The following is a 23795-nucleotide window of genomic DNA, read 5'->3' on the forward strand; positions in this document are numbered from 1 at the left end:
ATAACACCACCAAGGACTGCTTTTTCAAACTCCAAGTCTTAAAACGACTCAGACCTCTCCTCCACTTCCACGACTTCCGTACAGTACTTCAGGCAATCATTTTCTCAAAGATAGACTATTGCAACTCACTTCTGATCGGCCTCCCTGCAAATACTATCAAGCCATTACAGATGGTACAAAATGCCGCTGCCAGGATTCTAACCAGATCCAAAAAATGGGACCACATCACCCCCACTCTGAAGATCCTCCATTGGCTCCCTATCAATTTCAGAATACTGTTCAAAGTTCTAACCATCACCCACAAAGCGATTTCCAACATCACACCTTTGGATCTCAAATTCCCTCTCAGATTGCACTTACCATCCAGGCCGGTAAGAGCAGCATATAAAGACACCCTCCAGGTTCCCTTTCTAAAAACAACTTCAGGATTGAGAGCCCTCTCAGCGTCTGGTCCAAAACACTGGAATTCTCTCCCTCCAGACCTACGGCTAGAACACTGCCCGGTTACTTTTAAGAAAAGACTCAAAACCTGGTTGTTCAATCAGGCCTTTTCCCATTCAGATAATCCTCTGAATTAAATTCCTCCCGTTCCCCAGCAGTATTACACCCTTCCTATTCATTTATATCTCCTTAGTCAAAAAAATTTCATGTCCAGATTTTGCCCCTCTACTTAGCTCCTGTTGCCTTCACTACGGTTCACATACCTATTCCTCACCCCACTAGCCGTTTATTATATTGTACAGTGACACCCTTATATGCCCCTCTGTTCCATGATTTCAATTTGGTGCAATACCTTAGCGTCAACCCCTAGTTTTCTGTTTCTTAGTTCAAGACCTAAGCCTAAGCCTCTACGACCACGGATGTATTATATTTACTCTCTCTGGGACACTGTTTTCTGTACAAATGTTAAATGTTGTTCTGCTTGTTTGTTGGTTAATAAGATATTTATTATTAGTTCTTTGTAATTGTTCACATTTGAAGCTCTGTTAATGTTCTATGTAATTGCTTTCATTTACCGAAGCACTGTTTTCTGTTCAATGTAAACCGAACTGATTTGTAAACCCTTACAAGAATTTCGGTATATAAAACTGTTAAATAAATAAATAAATAATATCCTATAAAAAATAAACACAGAACACTTAACAGAAACCTCAGATCCAATCACGTAATAAAACAAATATCAATGTATTCTTTTATGAATCCTCTTTCAAAAAATGCAGAGAATATCATAATTACAATAAAACAGCAATAATCATAAGAATCATAAGAACTTAAGATTTGCAATGGGGGCAGAGCAGAACTAGGATTGCTCATATTATATAACCCAACATGCAAAAAAACTATATATTCAGATTCTGGTGTCACCTCAGGAACAACAAAGCAAATTCCCTTCACTGCCAAGCACTTTGTGAAGTAATACAAACCCCTACAAAAATATTATAAAAAAACACCTAGAATCGGCCATATCATACCATAACAGCAGTAACTCTCAGGACTCAAACAGCAGCAACCTTATCTATAAAAAGGCAGTAAGGCAAACGTTACACCAGGCCCTAGAACATTAATACACCACCTTCTGGGCAAACAAGCTGGACTGCTACAAATCCCTACAGAGAACCTACATGCTAACCAAAATATTGCACCTCTGTCACACATGCGCAACACAGACAGAGCCTTACCTGATACAGAATAAGAGACTACAAATTAGAAACAGAAATATTCACAATGCACATAAGACTGAAATGGAAAGCCCATGAAACCAGTCTATGTGAACAGTTGAATACTGAAGAAAAAGCAAAAGTCAAACATATAACAAATGCACATTCCCATTCCCAAAGATGGCATATTCCAATTGCTGAAAGTCAAAATAATTTTTTTTACTTTTGTTGTCTGATCTTATTTTCTAATTGGTTGGTCCCAGTCTTTTTTCCTCTTTTCTTTCTTTTCCTAATTCCTTATCAAGATCTCTTTTATTCTTTCTGTTTCTTCTTTCTCCTCCTGTCTTCTTTCCTTCCTCCCTCATACAGGCTCTCTCTCACACATATGCTTTGTCACACACAGGATCCCACTCTTGCATGCTTTCTCTCAAACACAAATGCTCCCACTCCCATACACTCTCTCTTACCCAGGCTCTCACTCTCACATGTTCTTTCTCACACTAAGGCTCCCACTCCCCCCTCCCCCAACAGGCTGTCAGTCTTACAAGCTATCTCTCACATACAGGCTCCCACTCCTACACACTATCTCTCATACCCACAGGCTCTCACACCCACATGCTCTTTCTCTCAAACACTCCCACATGCTCGATCCCTCCCTCTCTCACACACACAGGCACAGGCTTCTCACTCTCATGCTCTCATTCACACACACACACAGACACACACTTCTCACTCCCATGCTCTCTTTCACATACACATAGACTTCTCACTCCCATGCTGTCTCTTATACAAGCACACACACACACACATACACACAGGTTTCTTATTCCTATGCTGTCTCTCACACATACACACAGGCTTCTCACTCCCATGCTGTCTCTCACACATACACACAGGCTTCTCACTCCCATGCTCTCTCTCTTTCTCACATACACACACACACACACACACACAGGATTCTCACTCCATGCTCTCACTCTCACACATAGACACACATAGGATTCTCACTCCCATACACTCCATCAGGACCTCTCCCTCTCTTCTGAGCTTCCTTGCTGTGATGGGTCTCTTCTTCTTAGGCCATGCGGGATGAGCTCCACAACCTCCCTACTTTGGGCGTCTTCTTCTGGGGCTGCGTGGTATGTGCTCTGTGACAGCCCTGCATCGGGCCTCCTCTTCTCAGGCCACTCAGGATGAGCTCTGCAGCAGCCCTGTGTCAGGCCTCCTCTTCTCAAGCCACACGGGATTAGCTGCGCAATATCCCTCCTCTTCTCGGGCTGTGTGGGATGAATTCTGCGGTGGCTCCGTGAGAGGGCCTCTCTTCTTAGCGCTGGGCAACACTGATTGGGTTCTTTTGTTCTGTACTTTTCTGTTGTTGTACATAAAGTTTGTGTGAAAACAGATAGAGACCGCCTCACACTTTCTTCCTGGCTGTTTCCCATGCCATGGCCACTCCCAGTTACCACAGACCCCTTAGTTTTTTGCTTACAAAAGAAAAAGACAAGACCCTCCTCAAGGACCTCCAACTACCCTCTTGCCCTGCAAAAAAAAACCCCTCACATTCCGGCCTACCAGATGGGCTGAGCTAGAACCAGCTAAAGGCTCCCTGGGTCCCCCTGATTCCCCACTCCTCCCCATAAATTTTTCCAGGACTGGAGGCCTCAGGGCCCTCATTTACCCCATCCGTGGGAGTCTAGCATGGTCCTAAGGGAGAGGCAATGCTCATTCACTCCTGCCCTGACTTATCTGCCCTTTAAAATGGAGCCGGTGGTCAGGAACCCCTATGGCCCCCTCCAGCAGGTCCCTGTTACCAAACATACAGAGTTATCATCATGTACTCAGGAAAAGTTTCAATTGGATGCAGATGACTTGATCAAGAAGAAGTTTTCTGGGCTTGGTTGAACACAATGAAAATTCGGCAGTAAGAGTACTCTACCATTAGTAACACCACAAAGCAGTTTAATTGAGTTTCAGAGAGATGACAAAAAAAAAAAGATTGAGGACTGTAATGTACCTTTGATAACAGGCAGAATGTTTTCCTGCGGAAAGTAAACTCCAGCGGGGTGATCTCATGGGAGACAAATGTGTTAACAAGAAGCTGCTGTCGCGCCACCTGAATGCCTAATGCAGAAAGGGTTCCATGTTGAAACAGCAAGTGATGAGAGCCTGACCTTTCTCTCTCCAGCCTGGGTCTCGGCTCACAGGGGAGGCCTGGCGTGCGTGGCGCTCATGAATGTCAAAGCCAAAGCAGAAAGCTTGCAAGAAACAGTTCAAACAAGATTGCGAGTGCTCTCTATGCTGGATGAGACTGTTTCGTTCATTTTTTTTCCCTTTAATTTTTCGAACCACTCCCCATAATGGATCGGTTACAGTAATTAACAGCCGCATCCATTCTGCAGATGTTTACAGAGGAAAATGATGTTTTTTTTTAAAAGCAGGAAATGGAAGACGAATGAGACTTTGCTTTTACATTGGGGGGGGGGGGGGGGGGGGGGGGGGTGGTAAGCAATACTACGCTACAAATGCCCTAAGAACATAAGACTATAAGACTTCCCATACTGGGTCAGACCAAGAGTCCATCAAGCCCAGCATCCTGTTTCCAACTGTGGCCAATCCAAGTCACAAGTACCTGGCAAGATCCCAAACAGTAACTAGATCCCATGCTGCTATCGCTCAGTGATAAGTAGTGGCTATTTCTAAAGTCTACTTGCCTAATAACAGTTCATTTACTTCTCCTCCAGGAATTTGTCCAAACCTTTTTTAAACCCAGCTATGCTAACTGCCTTTATCACTTCCTCTGGTAATGAATTCCAGAGCTTAATTGCGCTTTGACTGAAAAAGAATTTTCTCTGATTTGTTTTGAATGAGCTACTTAATAACTTCATGGAGTGTCCCATAGTCTTTGTATTTTTTGAAAGAGCAAATATAATAACCGATTTACATTTACCCGTTCTATGCCACTGGAAAGCTCACCTTCACTCCCAGCCACAGAGGGAGGATTCACCATCACCCTTTGTGAAATTAGGATTCCTTTCAGAACAATGTCTGCTCTCAGGGAATGAAGTGATTTGCCCTTGCTGAATACAGCTCTGTCCATTTTAAGATACAGGCTTTACTGTATAACAAATGCAGGGTCATTCACACTTCTGGAAACAAAGAGTGACCCCCTCCCCCCTCTAAAGCAATAAAGTGCATATTTGATTGCCTTCTCTTTTCCCATTTCAGTCTTTTTATAGTGAATGGCCTCTGTGCCAGGCATGGCTCTCAGAGTTCATGGTAAGAGAGCATCTTGAGAACAAGCAAAGATGGAACTGTCGGTGACTGACAGAATTTCTTTCTTTTCTCTTCCTGAATTAAGCAATGCAAGTACAGCTCACTTCAGATGCATTTTGAAATGTAAGAGGGGATGTATTTCATACCTGTTCCAGAAAAAGTACAATTAGAACTGTGCTGTAATGAGTTAATTTTCAAAGGAGTTAGATGCATAAAATTATCATATAGACATGTAAGTAGCTTGTACTTTTGTAAAAGTGAATCTTAAAAGCACGATGTGCGCATCAATCAGGGGATGCTAGAATATATCAGGCCAGCGCACGCCCGACGGAATTTTAAAAACCGCCGGGATACGCGCGTACATGCTGCTGCGTGCACAAATGGAAAGTTTCCAAAAAGGGGTGGGGTGTGGACGTGTTCTGGGCGGGGAATGGGTGTTCTGGGATTGTAACATGAAATTTGCACATAAATACTTAACGTGCCCCGGTGCGCGTCGTGATCCCCTGCCACTTAACTTTACTCCTGCCATGGATGATGTGTAAGTGATAAAACAAAAACTTCTGGGCAGATCAGTGGGGTTTTAAAGATCGGGGCTAACAGGAGGGAAGGGAGGCTATTAATCTAGGGGGGGGAGGGGTTTGGAAGTCCTATCCCTTAACTGGGTGAACTGGGAACGAACTGGGAAAACGGGCAATGGCGTCATCACGCGTGGCTTTTAAAATCCCCCCACTTACATGGTAGAAGCGACATTTGCATGCACAGGCGCACGTGTTCGGGCTATTTTATAACATACGCGTACATGTTATAAAAAGTCTGTGTCTCCTGGGCGCAGGCCGACGAACGCACGTACATGTGCACCCATGCGCCTCTTTGAATGTTACCATCCTGCAGTACATGTTATTTTCTAAACATCACAACTACGCATTCACTTTCGGTTTTGCGTGCATATTTACCTGTGCAAATCCTGGGACATTTTAGGGGCGTTCTGAGGCAGGGCCAAGAGGGAGGCACGAAAATTATTTTATGCCAATACATAAGGCAACTTCTTTGCGCAATTTTACACCTGATAATTAGCGCAAGTGATATCAGACTGGGTGAGCTGCTGGGAGTTCAGAGTGAAGTATTTGGAGGGCCTCAATGGACTGGATAAACTGGTGGAGGTATCTGCAAACTGGTGATTTCAGGTTCACCCACATATTTTGAAATATACCTACTTCTGAGTGTAAATCAGGGTTTTATGCATGGACTTTTTTTCATTGGGTATACCTGTATGTGTTTATACAATAGGCAGAAAAACTATGTGCTTTCAATGCATTGCAAATATTTGCATGTACTGAAACTTACGTGCATGTGTTGGGGGGTGAATATATACATATTTTATAATCTGGGCAGAGCAGATAAGAGCAGGTTATAAAATCCTGTAATAAATCTCTGTGCACCCATCTACACGCATACATGAGGCTGGATAGAGTTGTTTGAAGAGTCCATGTAGAGCCTGTCTGCTGCGGGGCAAAGTATGTGAGCAGTTATTCCTATGGACTTCGCACCAAGATTTAAAACAAATGGGGGGAGGGGAAGGGGGATGAAATGGTATTAGTCAAAAACTAATTTAAACAAAAATGATTTTACCAAGCTGAGAACACAAGGTAGTTCTGGCTTTTCCTCATTTCTAATGGAAATTTGTTCACAACTGAGGACCCCTGCGGTGGAAAGCTAACTTTTAGGTGGGCAACTTGTAAGGAATGCAGTTTGTGAAAAACCCAGCAAGAGAGCAGGGCAATCAGAGGGGAGTCTGTACCGCGCTCCCACATTCGGGCCGATGCAATACCGATGAGCTAAAAACGTGCGTCCAAACTGGATGGACTTGTTTTTTTTAACGCGCACAATCACCTCTCCTGGGCGCTCAATGCAGTAGGCAAACGAGCCGCCATGCTAAAAAAGGATGCGCTGGGGGATACATTGTGATTTCCTAGCACGTCCATGGCATCGGGCGCCCAGGAGAGGTGACTGTGCGCAGGTTAGAAAAACGGACGCTCAATTTTACGAGCGTCATTTTCCTAACCCGTGCACAGTAATGGGCTCATAACTTGAGCGTCTCTTTTCCTATCCGGACTGCTTTAAAGACCTTTATTTATTTATTTTTTTTGCTGGATCTGTGGTTCCTCCTGGACTGGTGTTAATTTTTGAGCGTATAAACGTGCACGTCCAGCGCATGGTAACTCTTTACGTTGGGCACACTAGCTAATAGCCTTATCAACATGCATGTACAAGTGATGAGCGCTATTAGTTACACGCTGGTTTGGAGGCGCTTTTTTGGACGCACTAATCCCAGTATTGCATCAGGTGTAAGTCTAGGGTTTCCAAAACATGTGTTCAGCGGCCCGCTGACCTTAGCGCCTGATATTGCATCGGTCTGATTGTGTGGAACTGAATACCAAACTAGGGCCTCATTTACCAAGCATTTCCCCCCTAGACACAGAGTGGGAGAAAAACCTTGTCAAACAGGCTCTAAGGATTTTAGAACGGAACCGGAAGATGCAGTGGAGACCAGTGTAACCTTTGGAAACTGGTGTCATGCTGTCTCTACATGTGCGGCGGCATGCTGAACCAGCCGGGACAACAGGAGTATTTTGTAGATAATCCAGTTAGTATTACCGTTACAATCATCGAGACATATTAGAACACAGACTTGGTTTACACTGATTGGAAACGAAACAGAACATTTTAATGAAATTGCCTGTTTGGTTTCATTTCATTTTTTTAAAAAATAAAACCAAGAAATAGTCATTTGTTTTAGTCCTTTTTGTTTTAAAAATGTCAGGTCAACCCTGCTACTGCAGCTGCTGCTGCAGATTCTTCGCCCACAAACCCCTCCTGGATTGCCTCTCGCTCTCCCCCTTCCAGCCTCCCCGAATCTGCTTATCCCTGCCTTCTTTCTCCATGTGACAGGAGCCATCTGCGGTGGCTCCTGTCAAAAATGGAAATGGCGCCGGCGGACGGAGGCCAGGGCCATGTTCTCGGGTGGAAGAAACCGAAAACGACACCGTGCTCAGGCTGCCGCTGCCATTTCCCATCGTGACCCCCGGCGGAGGAGGAGCGACCGGATATCGCTTCTGCCCTGTGAAGAAGGAAGACCTGGGTTTAGTAAGATCCATGCAGGCGTGGGGGGAGGGGGTGAGGGAGATCCCTGGAGGGGGTTTAGGTTTGTTTTCTTTTTATGCAGCAGTGATAACCTAACTTTTTGTTTTTTTAAGGTTTTCTTTAGTTTTCATTTCTTTTTCTTATTTCATTTTTGTTTGCTTTTGCATTTCAGATATCCGGCTAACTTTAGTCCTGCCCTATGGTATGTCTAGAGTTAGCCGGATATCGGAGATAGCCAATTAATCAGCAAACACAGCTCCTCCATGAAACACCTACCTCCTGCCCAGGCATTCCCCAGACTCACCGGCTAGAATTTAGCCGGGTAAGCATTTAAAAAATGCGGCTAAGCCATTTAGACGGATAACTTTCCCATTATCCGTCTAAATGGCTTTTGAATATGTACTCCAAAATGAAAAAACAATGTGCGCGTTCCCATAGGAGTGAATTTTAAAAGCATTGCTTGCATCAAAAGGTCCATGTATACACGAGTATATGGTCTGCGCGTGGGTGGGGCGGATATTAAATGCTGCTAATAATGCACATATATGCGCGTGTTTGAGCAAAGGAAAAAAGGGGGCGGAGTGGGAGGCCGGCCATGGGTGTTCTGGGGCGGGGGAGAGAGTTAACACGTGTAAATCCGTATTTTAAATCCACGCTCATTTTAAATTTGCTGTCATAATTAATAAGGATATACATGGAAAAATTTCATTTTGTAGTATTTTTTTCATTTTTTTTTAATTCAGTGGCTTTTTTTAAATGTTTATTTTGGTTTGTTTCATTTGTTGATCTGAAATAAGCATTAAATTGAACTCTTCCCCCCAGAAGAAATGGTCATCCCCACTCCCCAGACATGGCTTATCCCTTCTACAGGGGTCTCCAATGTTGAAAGAGGCAAAAGGAACCCCCGGTCATTCCTGCTCACTGGATCTTGGTCTGAAAATGGTTCCAGGTGGCCCTGAGGTCAGCAGCATTTCCTGGTGCAACTGTACAGCATTCGGCTGTACAACGAAACAGTACTGGCCTCAGCGCTCCTGGGGGTCGCTGCTGCCCTTTTCTACACTGGAGACCCTCATAGAAGGGGTGGATGGGGTAGGCAGGGAGTGCAATTTTGCATTTGTTAGCTTTTTTGGTTTTTCTTTTCTTTTCTCAGATGAAAGTCAGTGAAAAAGAAAATAATTTTGGAGTTTTTGTTCCATTTTTAAATGAATCAAAAAAGCGTATCATCATGTTTTTCATTTAGTTTAAAAATGAATGAATGCACGTTTCTGATGAACTGATTTTTTGTTGCTGTTAAGAATGAGCTAGCTTGTTGAATTTTACCATTGCTGCCTAAAACCAGTTCTACAAATTGTTTGAACCATGAACAAAATCTTCATCGATGGTTCCACCCAGGTCTCCGACACGGCTGCTGCCAATTGGAAGTACCAACTCATCATCGTTCAAAAGTTGCTCCTGTGATTACAATAGAGGTGGGGGGGGGGGGGGGGGGGGGGGGGAGAAAAAGGTTCTGGAGTACTCAGCGATGGTCACCTGCTGTCATGATAAAACGAGTTCCTGGTGAAATCCCCATCACAGCAGCAGCATCCAAGACACTAAAGGATATGGCAATTGCTGACTTGTTTAGGAAGGAATGAATGGGGGGAAATTAAACGAAACTATTGGGAAGTCTGAAACGAAGGATCGGCATTAATCTTCTGTTTCTTCCAGTCCGGGTTACTGGACTGTGGTCCCTGGAGAAATGGAAAGAAAGGAGCTTAGCGGATTGCGTTTTGAGATCTGACTTAGGATGATTGCCAGGGTAGGGAAGATCTCCGCTGTGTGTGTGAAATAAATGAACAAAGAAAACCCTAATGGATTTCCTTGAGATATTTTGCATATTTCTAGCCTGTTTCATGTTTGACTGTGGTTTGAGACTCATAGTCATGACAACTAAAACTCATTATTTTTTCCATAACAAAGCTGGCCTCTGAAAGACTGGAAACTGAAGTGACAGAATAGCTCTTATTCATCTACTGGCTGGTACACAGTCCCGCTAGGAGACATATTGTACCGAACACCGCCGAAGGAATATAAGTATAGTTTAATATACTTGTGACTATCAAACCTTTTACTTAGCAGCTATAAATCACAGGTGCATATTACTAGCGTAGGTACTTGGATTTTCAAAATTACAATATGGGTGTACTTTAAGAATTACACCAACAGAACTATCACTTCCAAGAGAAAAAAAGACCTATGGTAGGGTGTGATTGGATGTGTGTATATGAAAACAGGCTTTTGTCCTTTCCAGGTAATTATAGCTGTGATCTGGCCAGTCAAAGAACAAAAAGAAAGTACTCCATGATTTAATTATGTTCTTTTGTGATTTGGGTACTGACAGGAGTCATTTTTATAACTTCCTATAAGATCCCAGGAAAAAGGACCCATTAATCCTAATTTCATTCATTCACTGTGATCTCTTGAAAGCTCTTGTCTCGATTTCAGACAAAAATGTGCATCTCACACTACAGTATGGACTCGTGAGCGGGCCAAAGGAGGGTCTGGGGGTCAGCTTGGCACCATTTTGAAAAATGAAACGAGCAGGGCAGGAGCCAACGGGGGACACTTCTGCCCCTACCTGAATACCAGGATACTAAGTAAGCTTTGGGTGGGAATGGGCATGTAGAGGGGCAACTGGGGGAGTGGAGTATTTTTCATAAGGGGTAGGTACTTGTAAATGGGAGGTTGGGCAGAAGAGGGGCTTTATTTTTTATTTATTTTTATCAGGTCGAGGTATAGGAGTGGCAACTGTGAGAGAGGGATCCCAGTAGACCCCCATGGTTTTTAGCACATGGTGGTGGTGAGCTTTCTGGGGCAATGTGGCCCCTTTAAAAGCTGACAGCCCTGAGATGGTGGGTCACCACTGAGCCTTGTTTTAGCAGGGAATGTGTGAAGTCTTGATCACAGAACCCCCCCCCCCCCCCAAGATCTGAAGAACATCAAATTGCCATATAAGGTCAGATATAAGGTCCATCAAGCCCAGTAACCTGTTTTCAACAGATGCCAATCCATGTTACAAGTAGCTGGCCAAATCCCAAAAGATTAATAGATTAGATTTCATGCTGCTTATCCTAGGAATAAGCAGTGGATTTTCCCATGTCCACCTTATTAATGGTTTATGGACATTACTTCCAAGAATTTGTCCAAATCTTTTTAAACCCAGCTACACTAACAGTTTTTACCACATACTCTGGCAATGAATTCCAGAGCTTAATTATGCAATGAATAAAACAAATATGTTCTCCTATTTGTCTTAATGTATTTCCCAATAACTTCATTGTCTGTCCCCTAGTCTTTGTAATTTTTGAAAGAGTAAACAACAGATTCATGTTTACCCTTTCCATTCCACTCATTATTTTATAGACCTCTATCATATCTCTCCTCAGCCATCTCTACTCCAAGCTGAAGAGCCTTAACCTTTTTAGCCTTTTCTCATAGGGGAATTGTTCCATCCCTTTTATCATTTTAGTCTCCCTTCTTTCTAGCTTTTATAATTCTTCTATATCTTTTTTGAGATGCAGTGACCTGAATTGCACACAATATTCAATGTGTGGTTGCACCATGGAGCAATAGGAAAGCATTATGATATTTTCTGTATTATTCTCCATTCCTTTCCTTATAATTCCTAGCATTCTATTTGTTATTTTTAGTCACTGCAGCACCCTGAGCAGAGGATTTCTACTTACTATTCATGATGCCACTTAGATCGTTTTTCTGGGTGGTGACTCCCAATCTGGAACTTTGCATTGTAGCTATAATTTGGGTTGCTCTTCTCTATGTGCATCACCTTGCATTTGTCCATGTTAAATGTCATCTGCCATTTGGATGCCCACTCTCCCTGTCTTTCAATTTCTCATAGTCCTCTTGTGATTTAACAACTTTGAATATTTTATATCATCAGCAAATTTGATCTCCTTACTCATTGTTCCTATTTCTAGATTATTTATAAATATGTTAAAAAGCATCGGTCCAGTATAGATCCCTGGGGCACTCCACTATTCACCTTTCACAACTGAGAAAATGGACCATTTAGCTCTACTCATTGTTTTCTGTCTTTTAACCAGTTCTCAATCAATGATAGAACATTGCCTCCTATCCCATGACTTTTTAATTTCCTCAAGAGTCTCTCATGAGAGTCTTTGTCAAATGCCTTCAGAAAATCTAGATAACTATATCAACTGGTTCACCTTTATTTCCATGTTTATTCACAACTTCAAAAAATGCAGTAGGCTTACTTTGGCTAAATACATGTGGGCTTTGTCCCATTAAATTATGACTATCTATATGTTCAGTAATTTTGTTCTTTTTTATAGTTTCAACCATTTTTCCTAGCACTGTCAGGCTCACTGGTTTGTTGTTTTCTGGTTCACCCTTGGAATCCATTTTAGAAACTGGTGTTAGGTTGGCCACCCTCCAATCTTCAGGTACTGAAGTTGATTTTAATGATAGTTTATAGATTACTAATAGTAGGTCTGTACTTTCATTTTTTAGTTCTTTTAGTATTCTAGGATGTATACCATCTGGCCCAGGTAATTTGCTACTCTTTAGAATTTGGGGATTTTTCAGATGACTCAATGTATCAATTCAGTTGCAACCAATCAAACTGAAAATCAAGTCATTTGCTATTTTATTCCCTTTCTGAAAAAATGAATTCACATCTGTAGGAATACATCCTGCCCAAGAAATCGGGAGGTCTGCCCACTTCTGCAAATCGATGCGAACTCTAACCAATAACCCTTCATAATTACGAGAAAAGAGATTCCTAAGATCCTGATGTATATAAATCCCCAGAGAAGTCCTGCATCTACTAGTCGAAACGCAGCCAAACATTCAGGAACAAGCTGACAAGCTGACCAATGGGGAGAATTTCAGACTTGTCATAATTGACTTTATACCTAGATAAAGCCCCATATCTCTGGAGCACCTCAAGCAAGGCTAGACCAGATGTCTGTGGGTATGACAACAAAATCAGGACATCAGAGGAGATCATGTGATGCACTGAGGATAGCGGACATGAGCTCCCCTCCCGGGGCCCCCTTCTCATGAATCCAGCCCCATCTGTAGCACTGCCTTTTAATTCTCTGCAACTTGTTTCAGTCGCTATCGCTTGCGCTCTCTTGAACTTTGATAATCGCGGCACAAATGGCTTCAAGGATGGCGAAAAAAGAGAAGGAAAAAGAAAAGGCCCAAAGTGCAGACCCGATGCCTGAGGAAGATGGCGGCCCCACTGAAGTAAGACATGGGCCGCGGACATTAAAGCTGCGGTGGTGGGGGCACTAGAACCTGAGCTGAAGAAAATCTCAGCGAAGCTAAATGAGTTAGCAGATTCTTTTGCTGGTTATGAAGCCCGCTTTACTCAGGTTGAACAGCGGGTCTCTGACGTGCAGGATGGCCTACAGATCGTGTAGGAAGAAATAACGCAGTTGAAAGCAGCTCTCATTAAGCACACAGACCGCCTCGATGACCTAGAAAATCGGTCGCGGCGCTCCAATTTGCGATTTATAGGCTTACCAAACTCTCTGGAGGATAAAGACCTGGCTCCCTTTTTGGAATCCTGGCTCTCCCGGGAGCTGGGCCTCTCTAAATCACTTGGCCCGCTCCGCATGGAACGTGCTCACAGGCTGGGGCCCGAGGGATCACAATCGGGTAAGCCCCGAGTAGTTATTGCAAAGATTTCCAATTTCGCTCACAAGACTGAAATACTGCAGGCCTTACGCTCCGGGAAAATGCTGATTTATAATAATAAAATAATCCTGGTTTTCCAGGATTATTCAGCTGCCCTGGCTGCCCAGCGCAGGACTCTGGCTCCTTTGTGCACCCAGTTGTTCGAGATGGGGATCCGCGCTGTGATGGTGCATCCAGCCAGGGTGCGAGTGCAGGCGCCCGGCGGTGTACAATGGTTCTCCGAGGTGGACGAACTACAGAACTTTCTGAACACTCAGGCAGCCGCAGGTTCGAATGATTCCAGGGGAGGGGACGTCAATGGTTCATAAGCAGGCACCTCTTTCAATCCATGCCGCTGCTGACTTTAGGCGGATTACAAGTTTTGCAAATGCTGTTCAAGTCTCCAGAGCTACTGGCTTCCCTTTATAGCCTCTCTTTAGTCCCATTGTGAGGGTTATCTAATGGTTTACTGCACCCTTCTTACGGGACTGGAGGAAGGACAGGTGGCCCGACTACCTGCCTCTGCAGACCATTGAGGGCATTAATTGTGGCTTCTGTTACCTTTCTCTTTTGCAAGGGGTACTTTTTGTGTTTTGCAACTATTGTTAGTGCTACAGTATAGATGCAGATTCTTGGAATGTCTAAGGAAGGATGGGGCTGGATTGGGGGGAGGGGAACTCGTGGGCATGGTAGTGATCTCATACCTTCCTTCAATGTTAATTGTGAGGGAGGGATGTTGGTTTGGTTCAGGGGCGGAGGGAGGGGTAGGGGGGTAGGTGGATGGGGGGGGCTTTGGGGGGGGTTTCAATTTTCTCCTTTTGAATGGTGTCATGCCTTTGTTGTTCTTATGTTGTTGCCTGTGTAGTATCTTATCTCTATGCTGTGGAGAGGTGGGGACCCCGGCTGGGAGGGTCCTTCTCCTCGACTTAACGCTGCCTTGCCTCGGGTCTATGTTTGGGTTACAGGTTTTTTTTGTTTTTTTTTGAATGATTAAGCAAGGCACACGCATCCACTCCTGGAATGTTTATGGTATCCACTCTCCGATAAAGAGAACTAAAATCCTGACTACTTTAAAGCGGAGATCCGCGGACCTAGTATTCCTGCAGGAGATGCACCTTACTGACCCAGAACATAAAAAATTGCACCAGAGCTGGGTGGAGGAAGTCTATTTTGCCTCCGCCACGTCCAAATCGGCTGGGGTAGCCATTCTGGTCCATAGAAACCTCCCCCTGAAAGGTACAGAAGGAAATCAAGGACCCCTTGGGCTGCTATTAAACCACGGGCATATGGTTTAATAGCAGAATTAAACCATTTGCCCGTGGTCCTCTGCAATCTTTATACTCCCAAGGACAATACTTACAGAATATCACCTTATTTCCTCTATGGTGGGTTGCCACTGTGGTTAAATGGCAGGGGAGGCTTCTGGCCTGCCAATTGACTGCTGGAAGAGGCCATGGGATCAGCTTGGCGTAAAGTCTTCCCCTTTTCAATCCCTTTAGTCTGGCTTTTGGCAGAAGGGGTCACCAGCTAGTACTGCCACCCTCCCCTGATGCCAATGTTAGCGGGTACTGCTTCTGCAGGTGATGCTGCATACTAATTTTTGTCAAATGCTGTAATTGCTTCTCTTGACTTTTATCCTTACTACATTGAATCCACTGAGTAAAACATGCACCCTTCCTTAAAGTGTCTCCAGATCAGGGATGTCTTCCACGATCTCTTCTCTACATCCTTGGAGGCTGAGGCTGACACTGGAGTTAAGGTTGAAGGTGGACCCTGAAGAACAATACCAGGGGCATCACTCATGCTCTCCATCTGTGCTGTCTGCTGTTCCTCACCACCATCAGTTTCATCTATCTCCCCCATCTCCACATTGCAGGCTAAGATGCTACTGACTTATTCTGCCAAATTTTCTGCAACTACTAGCTCTTCAAGTTCTGATTCAGAGTATCCCAGACAAGATTCTTCCTCAGAATCAGTTGATGAACATACTGCCTTCACTGCCTCAGAAGCAGTAAACATAGAGGAGCATGCTCGTGCTGCTAGTTTTGAGCATTGCACTTCTGCTGCCCCTACCCTGCTAATGCCAACCCTGGATTGCTCTCCCATCTTTTCCCACTCCTCCAAAGCAAGATGGAGAGGAGCAGGTACCAGTGGGACATGTTCTCCAAATTTCAACAGCTTCTACCTTTAGCTGTCAATATTTTCCACTCCTGCTACTCTATGGTTAAAAAAATCTCTCTTCACTTTGGAGGCAGAACTAATGCCTTTTTATTGTTGCTACTAGACTGGGTTGGATATGCATCAATTCCTCTGCTCCTGTCAAGGCTGCCATTCTCTCCTCTCCCTTTTTCTTATTAAGATGGAATTTGTTGAAATTCACTGCTGTTGCGTCCGTTGGTCTCAGACGGCTTCGATCTCTGTGCCTCACCTTTCTTCCTTCTCTCTCCTCAAGCCTTGGGAAGATGGCTGCTGCCATGTCTTCATGCCGCTCTCTCTGATGTCCCCAGATCGTCAACAGTGACAGTGTTCACCGTGATTTTCCTGAGGACCTCCTAGGGTGCGTGCACGCACACTACCAATGTCTTTACCCACGTCATGGCGGGAGCTTCGGGAGCGTCCCCTCCGAGTGACGTCATCACATCCTGGTATTTAGCCTGCCCTTCGTTTGCTAACAAACTGAGTTAGCAAGGATTGGATTGCCTCCGGTCTAAGCTGCTCTGCCGCTTCCCAGCTTCCGCAGAAGTTCTCTCTGCCCTTCGGGGTATTTCTTCACTAAACTGGGTACCCACTCCTCAGGGGCCCTTCTGCTCTATTTCAGGTACCTATCTTGGGATACCAGGTACTCACTCATCGAGGGCTTGCTCTCCCTAATATGGTGCCTGCCACCGAACAATTTCTGCCTGCCAGAACCTTCAACAATACAGTTTCTACTTCAGTGAGTACTAAGCCTTTCAGTCTGTCTTTTCTTCAGCTTCAGTGCTCTGTGTCTACATCCGGGACCTGTCCCTGCTACGCTGCGCTGCCTATTACCTACTTGAGTGTGAGACTGGTCTCCTCTGCTGAGGACCCCTGGACTACTTCTGCTGGGTTACCTTCATTGCTGCCCGCTCCCCAGGCAGTACCATCGAGCTGTACAATAAATACAACTTCTCTGTGTCTGCGTGTATAGAGTCTAGCCTAGTACTGCGGTTCCTCACGGGGCTCAGCAGTACCCAAGAATCCACTCCAACACCTCATAACCATAACAACTTCCTACTGTAGGTTTGGATATTACAAATTAATTTATTTATACTGTAACTCTACCCCCACAGTACCACTTACTGTATGGAGAACTGTCTGTCACACACACGCACACCCAGACACATACGCAGTATATGTGTGCTATGTTGAGGGCATTCAATGCTGATTGACTCTACACAGAAAAATAACTGTTAAGTAAACTGAACCAAAAAGACTGGCAGCCTGGTAAGACTCTTCTCTACAGTCTGTCAGTATGCTGTGCTCACCTCACTGTCCAAAGAGAAAAAAATTACTAGCAATGCTACAATCTCCTTGTCTCCCAACCTGGCCCTCTCCCAGTGAAGAGAAAAATCAAAATTAGCAGCAGTGCACTTTTTCTGTTTTTCTGATACTATGAGTGAGACCACTGCAACATAGAGAAAATCAGAAGCAGCCCTTACCAGTACCAAATCCAAAAGTGTCTAATCTGTTTTTAAAACTCTGAGAGTTTCTATAAACATTTCTTTCTTTGCCAACAGCAAAAGAGGGAAATACAGACTGCTTCTTGCACATGCTTAGACCTTACAGTGGGAGTAGCTCAGGATCAGTTAATCCAGATAGCAGCTATAGGCTATTTAAAAATATGCTGCACTGTGATTTGTTCATTGTGTGGTTTCCTTGCCAAATTGTCCTGCTTCTGCTCTGACAAGGCTGTGAGGTCACATAGGCGAGAGTTGGTTGCTTGGTCATCAGTTGTTTTATTAGAAACATAGAAATGACGGCAGAAGAAGACAAACGGCCCATCCAGTCTGCCCAGCAAGTTTCACACTTTTTTTTCTCTCTCATACTTATCTGTTACTCTTGGCTCTTAGTAACCTTTTGGTTCTATTTCCCTTCCATCCCCAGCATTAATGTAGAGAGCAGTGTTGGAACTGCATCTAAGTGAAATATCTAGCTTAATTAGTTAGGGGTAGTAACCGCCACAATAAGCAATCTACACCCAAGCTTATTTGTTTACCCAGACTATGTAATTCAGTCCTTGTTGGTTGTTCTCTGTATATATATCCACTTTTCTTCATTCCCCCTGCCGTTAAAGCAGAGAGTTATGCTGGATATGCATTGAAAGTGAAGTATCAGACTTTCTCCCCTGCCGTTGAAGCAGAGAGCTATTCTGGATATGCGTGAAGTATCAGTCTTTCTCCCCTGCCGTTGAAGCAGAGAGCTAAGCTGGATATGCATTGAAAGTGAAGTATCAGACTTTCTCCCCTGCCGTTGAAGCAGAGAGCTATGCTGGATATGCGTGAAGTATCAGTCTTTCTCCCCTGCCGTTGAAGCAGAGAGCTAAGCTGGATATGCATTGAAAGTGAAGTATCAGACTTTCTCCCCTGCCGTTGAAGCAGAGAGCTATGCTGGATATGCGTGAAGTATCAGTCTTTCTCCCCTGCCGTTGAAGCAGAGAGCTATGCTGGATATGCATGAAGTATCAGTCTTTCTCCCCTGCCGTTGAAGCAGAGAGCTATGCTGGATATGCGTGAAGTATCAGTCTTTCTCCCCTGCCGTTGAAGCAGAGAGCTATGCTAGATATGCATTGAAAGTGAAGTATCAGGCTTATTTGGTTTGGGGTAGTAACCACTGTAACAAGCAAACTACTCCCTGCTTTTTTGTGAATGCAAATACTTTTTTCCACATTTCCTCTTGCCGTTGAAGCTTAGAGCAATGTTGGAGTCGCATTAACCGTTGTGTATGTTTATTGAATAAGGGTATTATCTCCAGGTAGTAGCCATCATTCCCGCGAGCCACCCACTCTTCATTCACGTCCTCTAGACTTTATGGATCCACAGTGTTTATCCCATGCCCCTTTGAAGTCTTTCCAGGCATCCACACCCTCTCTGTGAAGAAATACTTCCTGACATTGGTTCTGAGTCTTCCTCCCTGGAGCTTCAAATCGTGACCCCTGGTTCTGCTGATTTTTTTCTTCCGGAAAAGGTTTGTCGTTGTCTTTGGATCATTAAAACCTTTCAAGTATCTGAAAGTCTGAAAGTCCTGTTCACTGTACACCGACATGATATCTCTGATGAGCGGCGGTATATAAAAAACTATAAATAAAATAAATAAATAAATAAATAAATATCACCTCTGCTCCTCCTTTCCTCCAGGGTGTACATATTTAGATTCTTCAATCTTTCCTCATAAGTCATTTGATGAAGACCATCCACCTTTTTGGTCGCCCTTCTCTGGACCGCCTCCATCTTGTCTCTGTCTCTTTGGAGATGCAGTCTCCAGAACTGAACACAGTACTCCAGGTGAGGCCTCACCAAGGACCTGTAAAGGGGATAATTACTTCCCTTTTCTTACTCGATATTCCTCTCTCTATGCAGCCCAGCATTCTTCTGGCTTTAGTTATCACCTTGTCACATTGTTTCGCCGACTTCAGATCATTAGACACTATCACCCCAAGGTCTCTCTCCTACTCCGTGCACATCAGCCTTTCTCCCCCCCATCAAATACAGTTCATTCGGATTTCCACTCCCCATATGCATGACTCTGCACTTCTTGGCATTGAATCTCAGCTGCCATATCTTCGACCACTCTTCCAGCTTCCTTAAATCCTGTCTCATTCTCTCCACTCCTTCCGGCGTATCCACTCTGTTGCAGATCTTAGTGTCATCGGCAAAAAGACAAACCTTACCTTCTATCCCGTCCGCAGTCTCGCTCACAAAGATATTGAACAGGACCGGTCCCAACACTGATCCTTGCGGTACACCGCTTAAAACCGCTCTCTCTTCAGAGAGAGTTCCATTTACCATCACACATTGTCTTCTGTCCGTCAACCAGTTTGAATCCAGGCCACCACCTCGGCACTCACTCCTAAGCTTCTCATTTTATTCACCAGTCTCCTGTGCGGGACTGTATCAAAAGCTTTGCTGAAATCCAAGTAGATGACATCGAGTGCTCTTCCTTGATCCAATTCCTTGGTTACCCAGTCAAAAAAGTCAATCAGATTTGTCTGACAGGATCTTCCCCTGGTGAATCCATGCTGCCTCTGGTCCAGCAATTCTCCCAACTGTAGATAGTTCACTATTCTCTCTTTGAACAGTGACTCCATTACTTTTCCCACCACCGAAGTGAAGCTAACTGGTCTGTAGTTACCAGCCTCTTCTCTGTTCCCACTCCTGTGAAGCGGGACCACCACCGCTCTTCTCCAATCACTCAGCACCACTCTGGTTTCTAGGGATCTATTGAACAGGTCACACTGCGGACCCGCCAGCACATGTATTTATTTATTTAGTGCTTTTTTATACCGACATTCATGATACAGATCATATCGTATCGGTTTACAAAGAACAAGGGGGAAATAACGTTAACATAAACACAAGAATAGTGGAAAGTTACAATAAAACAGAGAGGAGGAGGAGCCAGTGGCAGTGGAGGAGGAGGAGCCAGTGGCAGAGGTAACTCGGAACTAAACAAAAAATCAATTATAATAACGGTAGTGGGGTGCATTGACTAGGGGGCCTTGGAGTGTGACTGTGGCTGAGGAGGTCCCAGATTAAGGGAAGGCTTGTTGAAATAGCCAAGTCTTGAGTTTTTTTCTGAACGTCAGTAGACAGGGTTCTTGTCTGAGGTCAGGGGGCATAGCATTCCAGATGGTTGGCGCCACTGTCAAGAAGGCTCGTTCTTTGGTGGCTGAATGGATTGTGGATTTGGCTGGGGGGGGGGGGGGGAATTTAGCGATCCCCTGATGGATCTTGAAGAGGTGTGAATTGTGAGTAGGTATTGGATATCGATAGGGGTCTGGTTGTAAACGGTTTTGTGAATGATAGTGAGACACTTGTGTAAGATTCTAAAGCTTACAGGGAGCCAGTGTAAATTTTTGAGAATGGGTGTGATGTGGTCTTTTTTGTTGGAATTTGTTAAGTTTCTAGCAGCCGAGTTTTGAAGCATCTGAAGAGGTCTGGTGGAAGAGGCGGGAAGACCTAGTAGAATAGAATTGCAATAGTCTAATTTGGAAAATATAATGGCCTAGAGTACTGCTCTGACGTCCTGAAAGCGTAGAAGCGGTTTGAGTCTTTTTAGCACCTGAAGTTTGAAGAAGCAGTCCTTTGTAGTGTTGTTGATGAACTTCTTCAGGTTTAACTGGTTATCAATTATAACTCCGAGATCTCTTGCTTGGCTGACCAGGTTGTTGGTGTGGGTCGATTAAAGGTTATCGCTGTGGTTGGGAGATATAAGGAGCAGTTCCGTCTTAGACATGTTCAGAACCAGGTTTAGGCGAGTGAGGAGGTGGTTGATATCTTGGAGGCAGTTGTTCCAGAACACATCTCTGAGCTCCCTCAGTATCCTGGGATGAACTTCATCAGGCCCCATGGCTTTGTCCACTTTTAGTTTCTCCAGCTCTTCCCATACATTTTCTACTGTAAATGGAGTTACATCTACTCCCCTCCCCTCCAGTTTCTTGTTAACTAGCGAAGGTCCTTCTCCAGGGTCCTCTTTAGTGAACACAGAACTGAAGTATTCGTTTAATATTTCTGCCATTTCTTCGTCTCTCTCCACACATTGACCCTTTCCACTTTTCAATTTCATTATACCACTTATTGCTCAGCAGTATACAGCCTTATACTTCAATGGACTATAGATTTTAATGGGAAACATAAACGAATAAGACAAAATATTTTTGTTTCATTTGTGGGTCTCCTCCATTTGTTTTGGGTACAAAATGATACTTTTACCTATTTATTTCAAATGAATGCACATCCCTACTCTATTTTATTTTCTATTCCTTTCCTATTATCTAACATTCTAATTGATTTTTTGACCGTCTTGAGCACTGGGCCAAGGATTTCAAAGTATTGTCTACATTGACTCCAATGCCTAATAAGGAATCCAGCATTGTATACTTTTGGTTTAAATTATTCTTCCCTATATGCATCACTTTGAACTTGGCACATTAAATGTTATTTGCCATTTAGACACTCAGTCCCTGTTGAGTTCGTGGACCCTTGAGCCGGCTGTAACAGATGGTGACACACTGTGGGAAGGCCCACAGCGGAGGTTGCAACCGGTAGGTGGCCCAAGGCAGGAGACTAGAAGGATCTTCACCACTGGAAGCCCGAGATTCCCCCAGGAGGAGCCCGTGAGGATCTGAGCCGCTTGGACTTACAAAGGTCTCCTGTGGGCAGCAGCTGGAGAGACGTCCTGGAGTGTAGATGAGGAAGCAGATCCCAGGAGGCCGACTGGAGTTTCACCACTGGAAGCCCGAGATCCCCCTGGGAGGAGCCCATGAGGACCCGAGCCGCTTGGACTTAGGTGAGGCCTCATGGATGGAAGTGCAGGACACAGAGGGTTGGACTGGAGTCCGTAGCAAAGGATCAAGCTGGAGTTAAAAGCCGGGAACAAGCCGAGGTCAGAACTGCAACTAGAGACTCAGGAGCGAGTGAACCTCGTTGCAAGGCAAGGACTGACTAGTGATGCAGGGTTTAAATACCCTGAAGGCGTCTGAGTCATCCTGGGGTGGTGCTGTCTTTTCCCACGCTGGCCCCTTTAAGAAGAGAGCCCCTGCGCGTGCGCATGTCTAAGGGGCGGGGCCAGCCCCGGAGCATCGGCGGCCTCTCCCTCGTGCAGGGAGCGCCGTGGAGAGAGGCTGTGCAGGCCTGCACAGGCCGGAGGAATGCCGCCGCGGCCCGGACCATCCCCGAGGTAGGAGGAGAGACCGGGACACGGCCCGGGACTGCAACAGTCCCCTAGTCTAGCAAGGTTTTCTTGAATTTCTCTCAATCAGCTCATGAGCTAACAATTTTGAACAATTTTATATCATCTACAGATTTGATTACCTCACTTTTTACTCCCTTTTGCAGATCATTTATGAATATATTAAAAAGCACCTCTCCAAATACAGATCCTTGGAGCACTCCACTATTTATCTTTCTCCCTTCAGATACATGAGCATTTCCTGCTCTGTTTCCTGTCCTTTACCCAGTTATTAATCCACAGTAGGACACTGCCTCCTAGCCTATGGCTTTTAAATTTCCTGATTAGTCTCTCATAAGGGATTTTGTCAAATGCCTTCTGAAAATCCATATACACCATATCAACCGACTCACCCTGGTCAATAAAAATCTAACAGCTTTGTATGGCAAGATTTCCCTTTGCTAAATCCATCTTGGCGCTGCCCCATCAGTCTGGATTTAGTCATAGGCAACATAGGCAGAAGGGCTCCCAAAAAGCTGGGACTCCCCATGCTGCTCTCTGATTTCTGGGGGTGGAACTCCTCATCCCCTGGGGGCTGTAATCTTAAATCTGCTCCTGAACACTTACTGCCACTGCTCCTATCTCGTATCAACTGTACTAAAGACAAAAATCGTGACCATTTCTTTTCTTTATTTTTGTTTTTTACATTCCACAGCTACTCACCAAAAGAAACATTTTTTGTTCAGCATCTCTTTCCAGAACAGATTCCTGCATAAACATTTAGAAACAAAATCTGCTCTGGGCTGGATTTTGCATTGTTTGTTATCGTGCCACAGGTTTGGTCTTCTATTGTTTTCGGCTCTGGTTCAATCCAAAACAGTTTTTTTTCCCCCTTTGGGTTGAAAATGAAAAGCCAATTGGTTCACCCTGGCCCTGTTTCACATCTCTCTGTCTTTAAGGACGAGTGCAAGATTCCAAGCAGCCAGCTTACAGTCTGGTACGTGAAATGATGTTTTAACAAGCGAGCGGGGGGAAAGTCATACTAGTGAGGTTTGGTTTTTTTTGCAATCTTTCTCTCTGTCATTTCCAAGGCTAGAATTACTGGTAGCAGCA

Source organism: Rhinatrema bivittatum, chromosome 4 (genome assembly GCF_901001135.1).
Source record: "Rhinatrema bivittatum chromosome 4, aRhiBiv1.1, whole genome shotgun sequence".
In the NCBI taxonomy this organism is placed as follows: Eukaryota; Metazoa; Chordata; class Amphibia; order Gymnophiona; family Rhinatrematidae; genus Rhinatrema; species Rhinatrema bivittatum.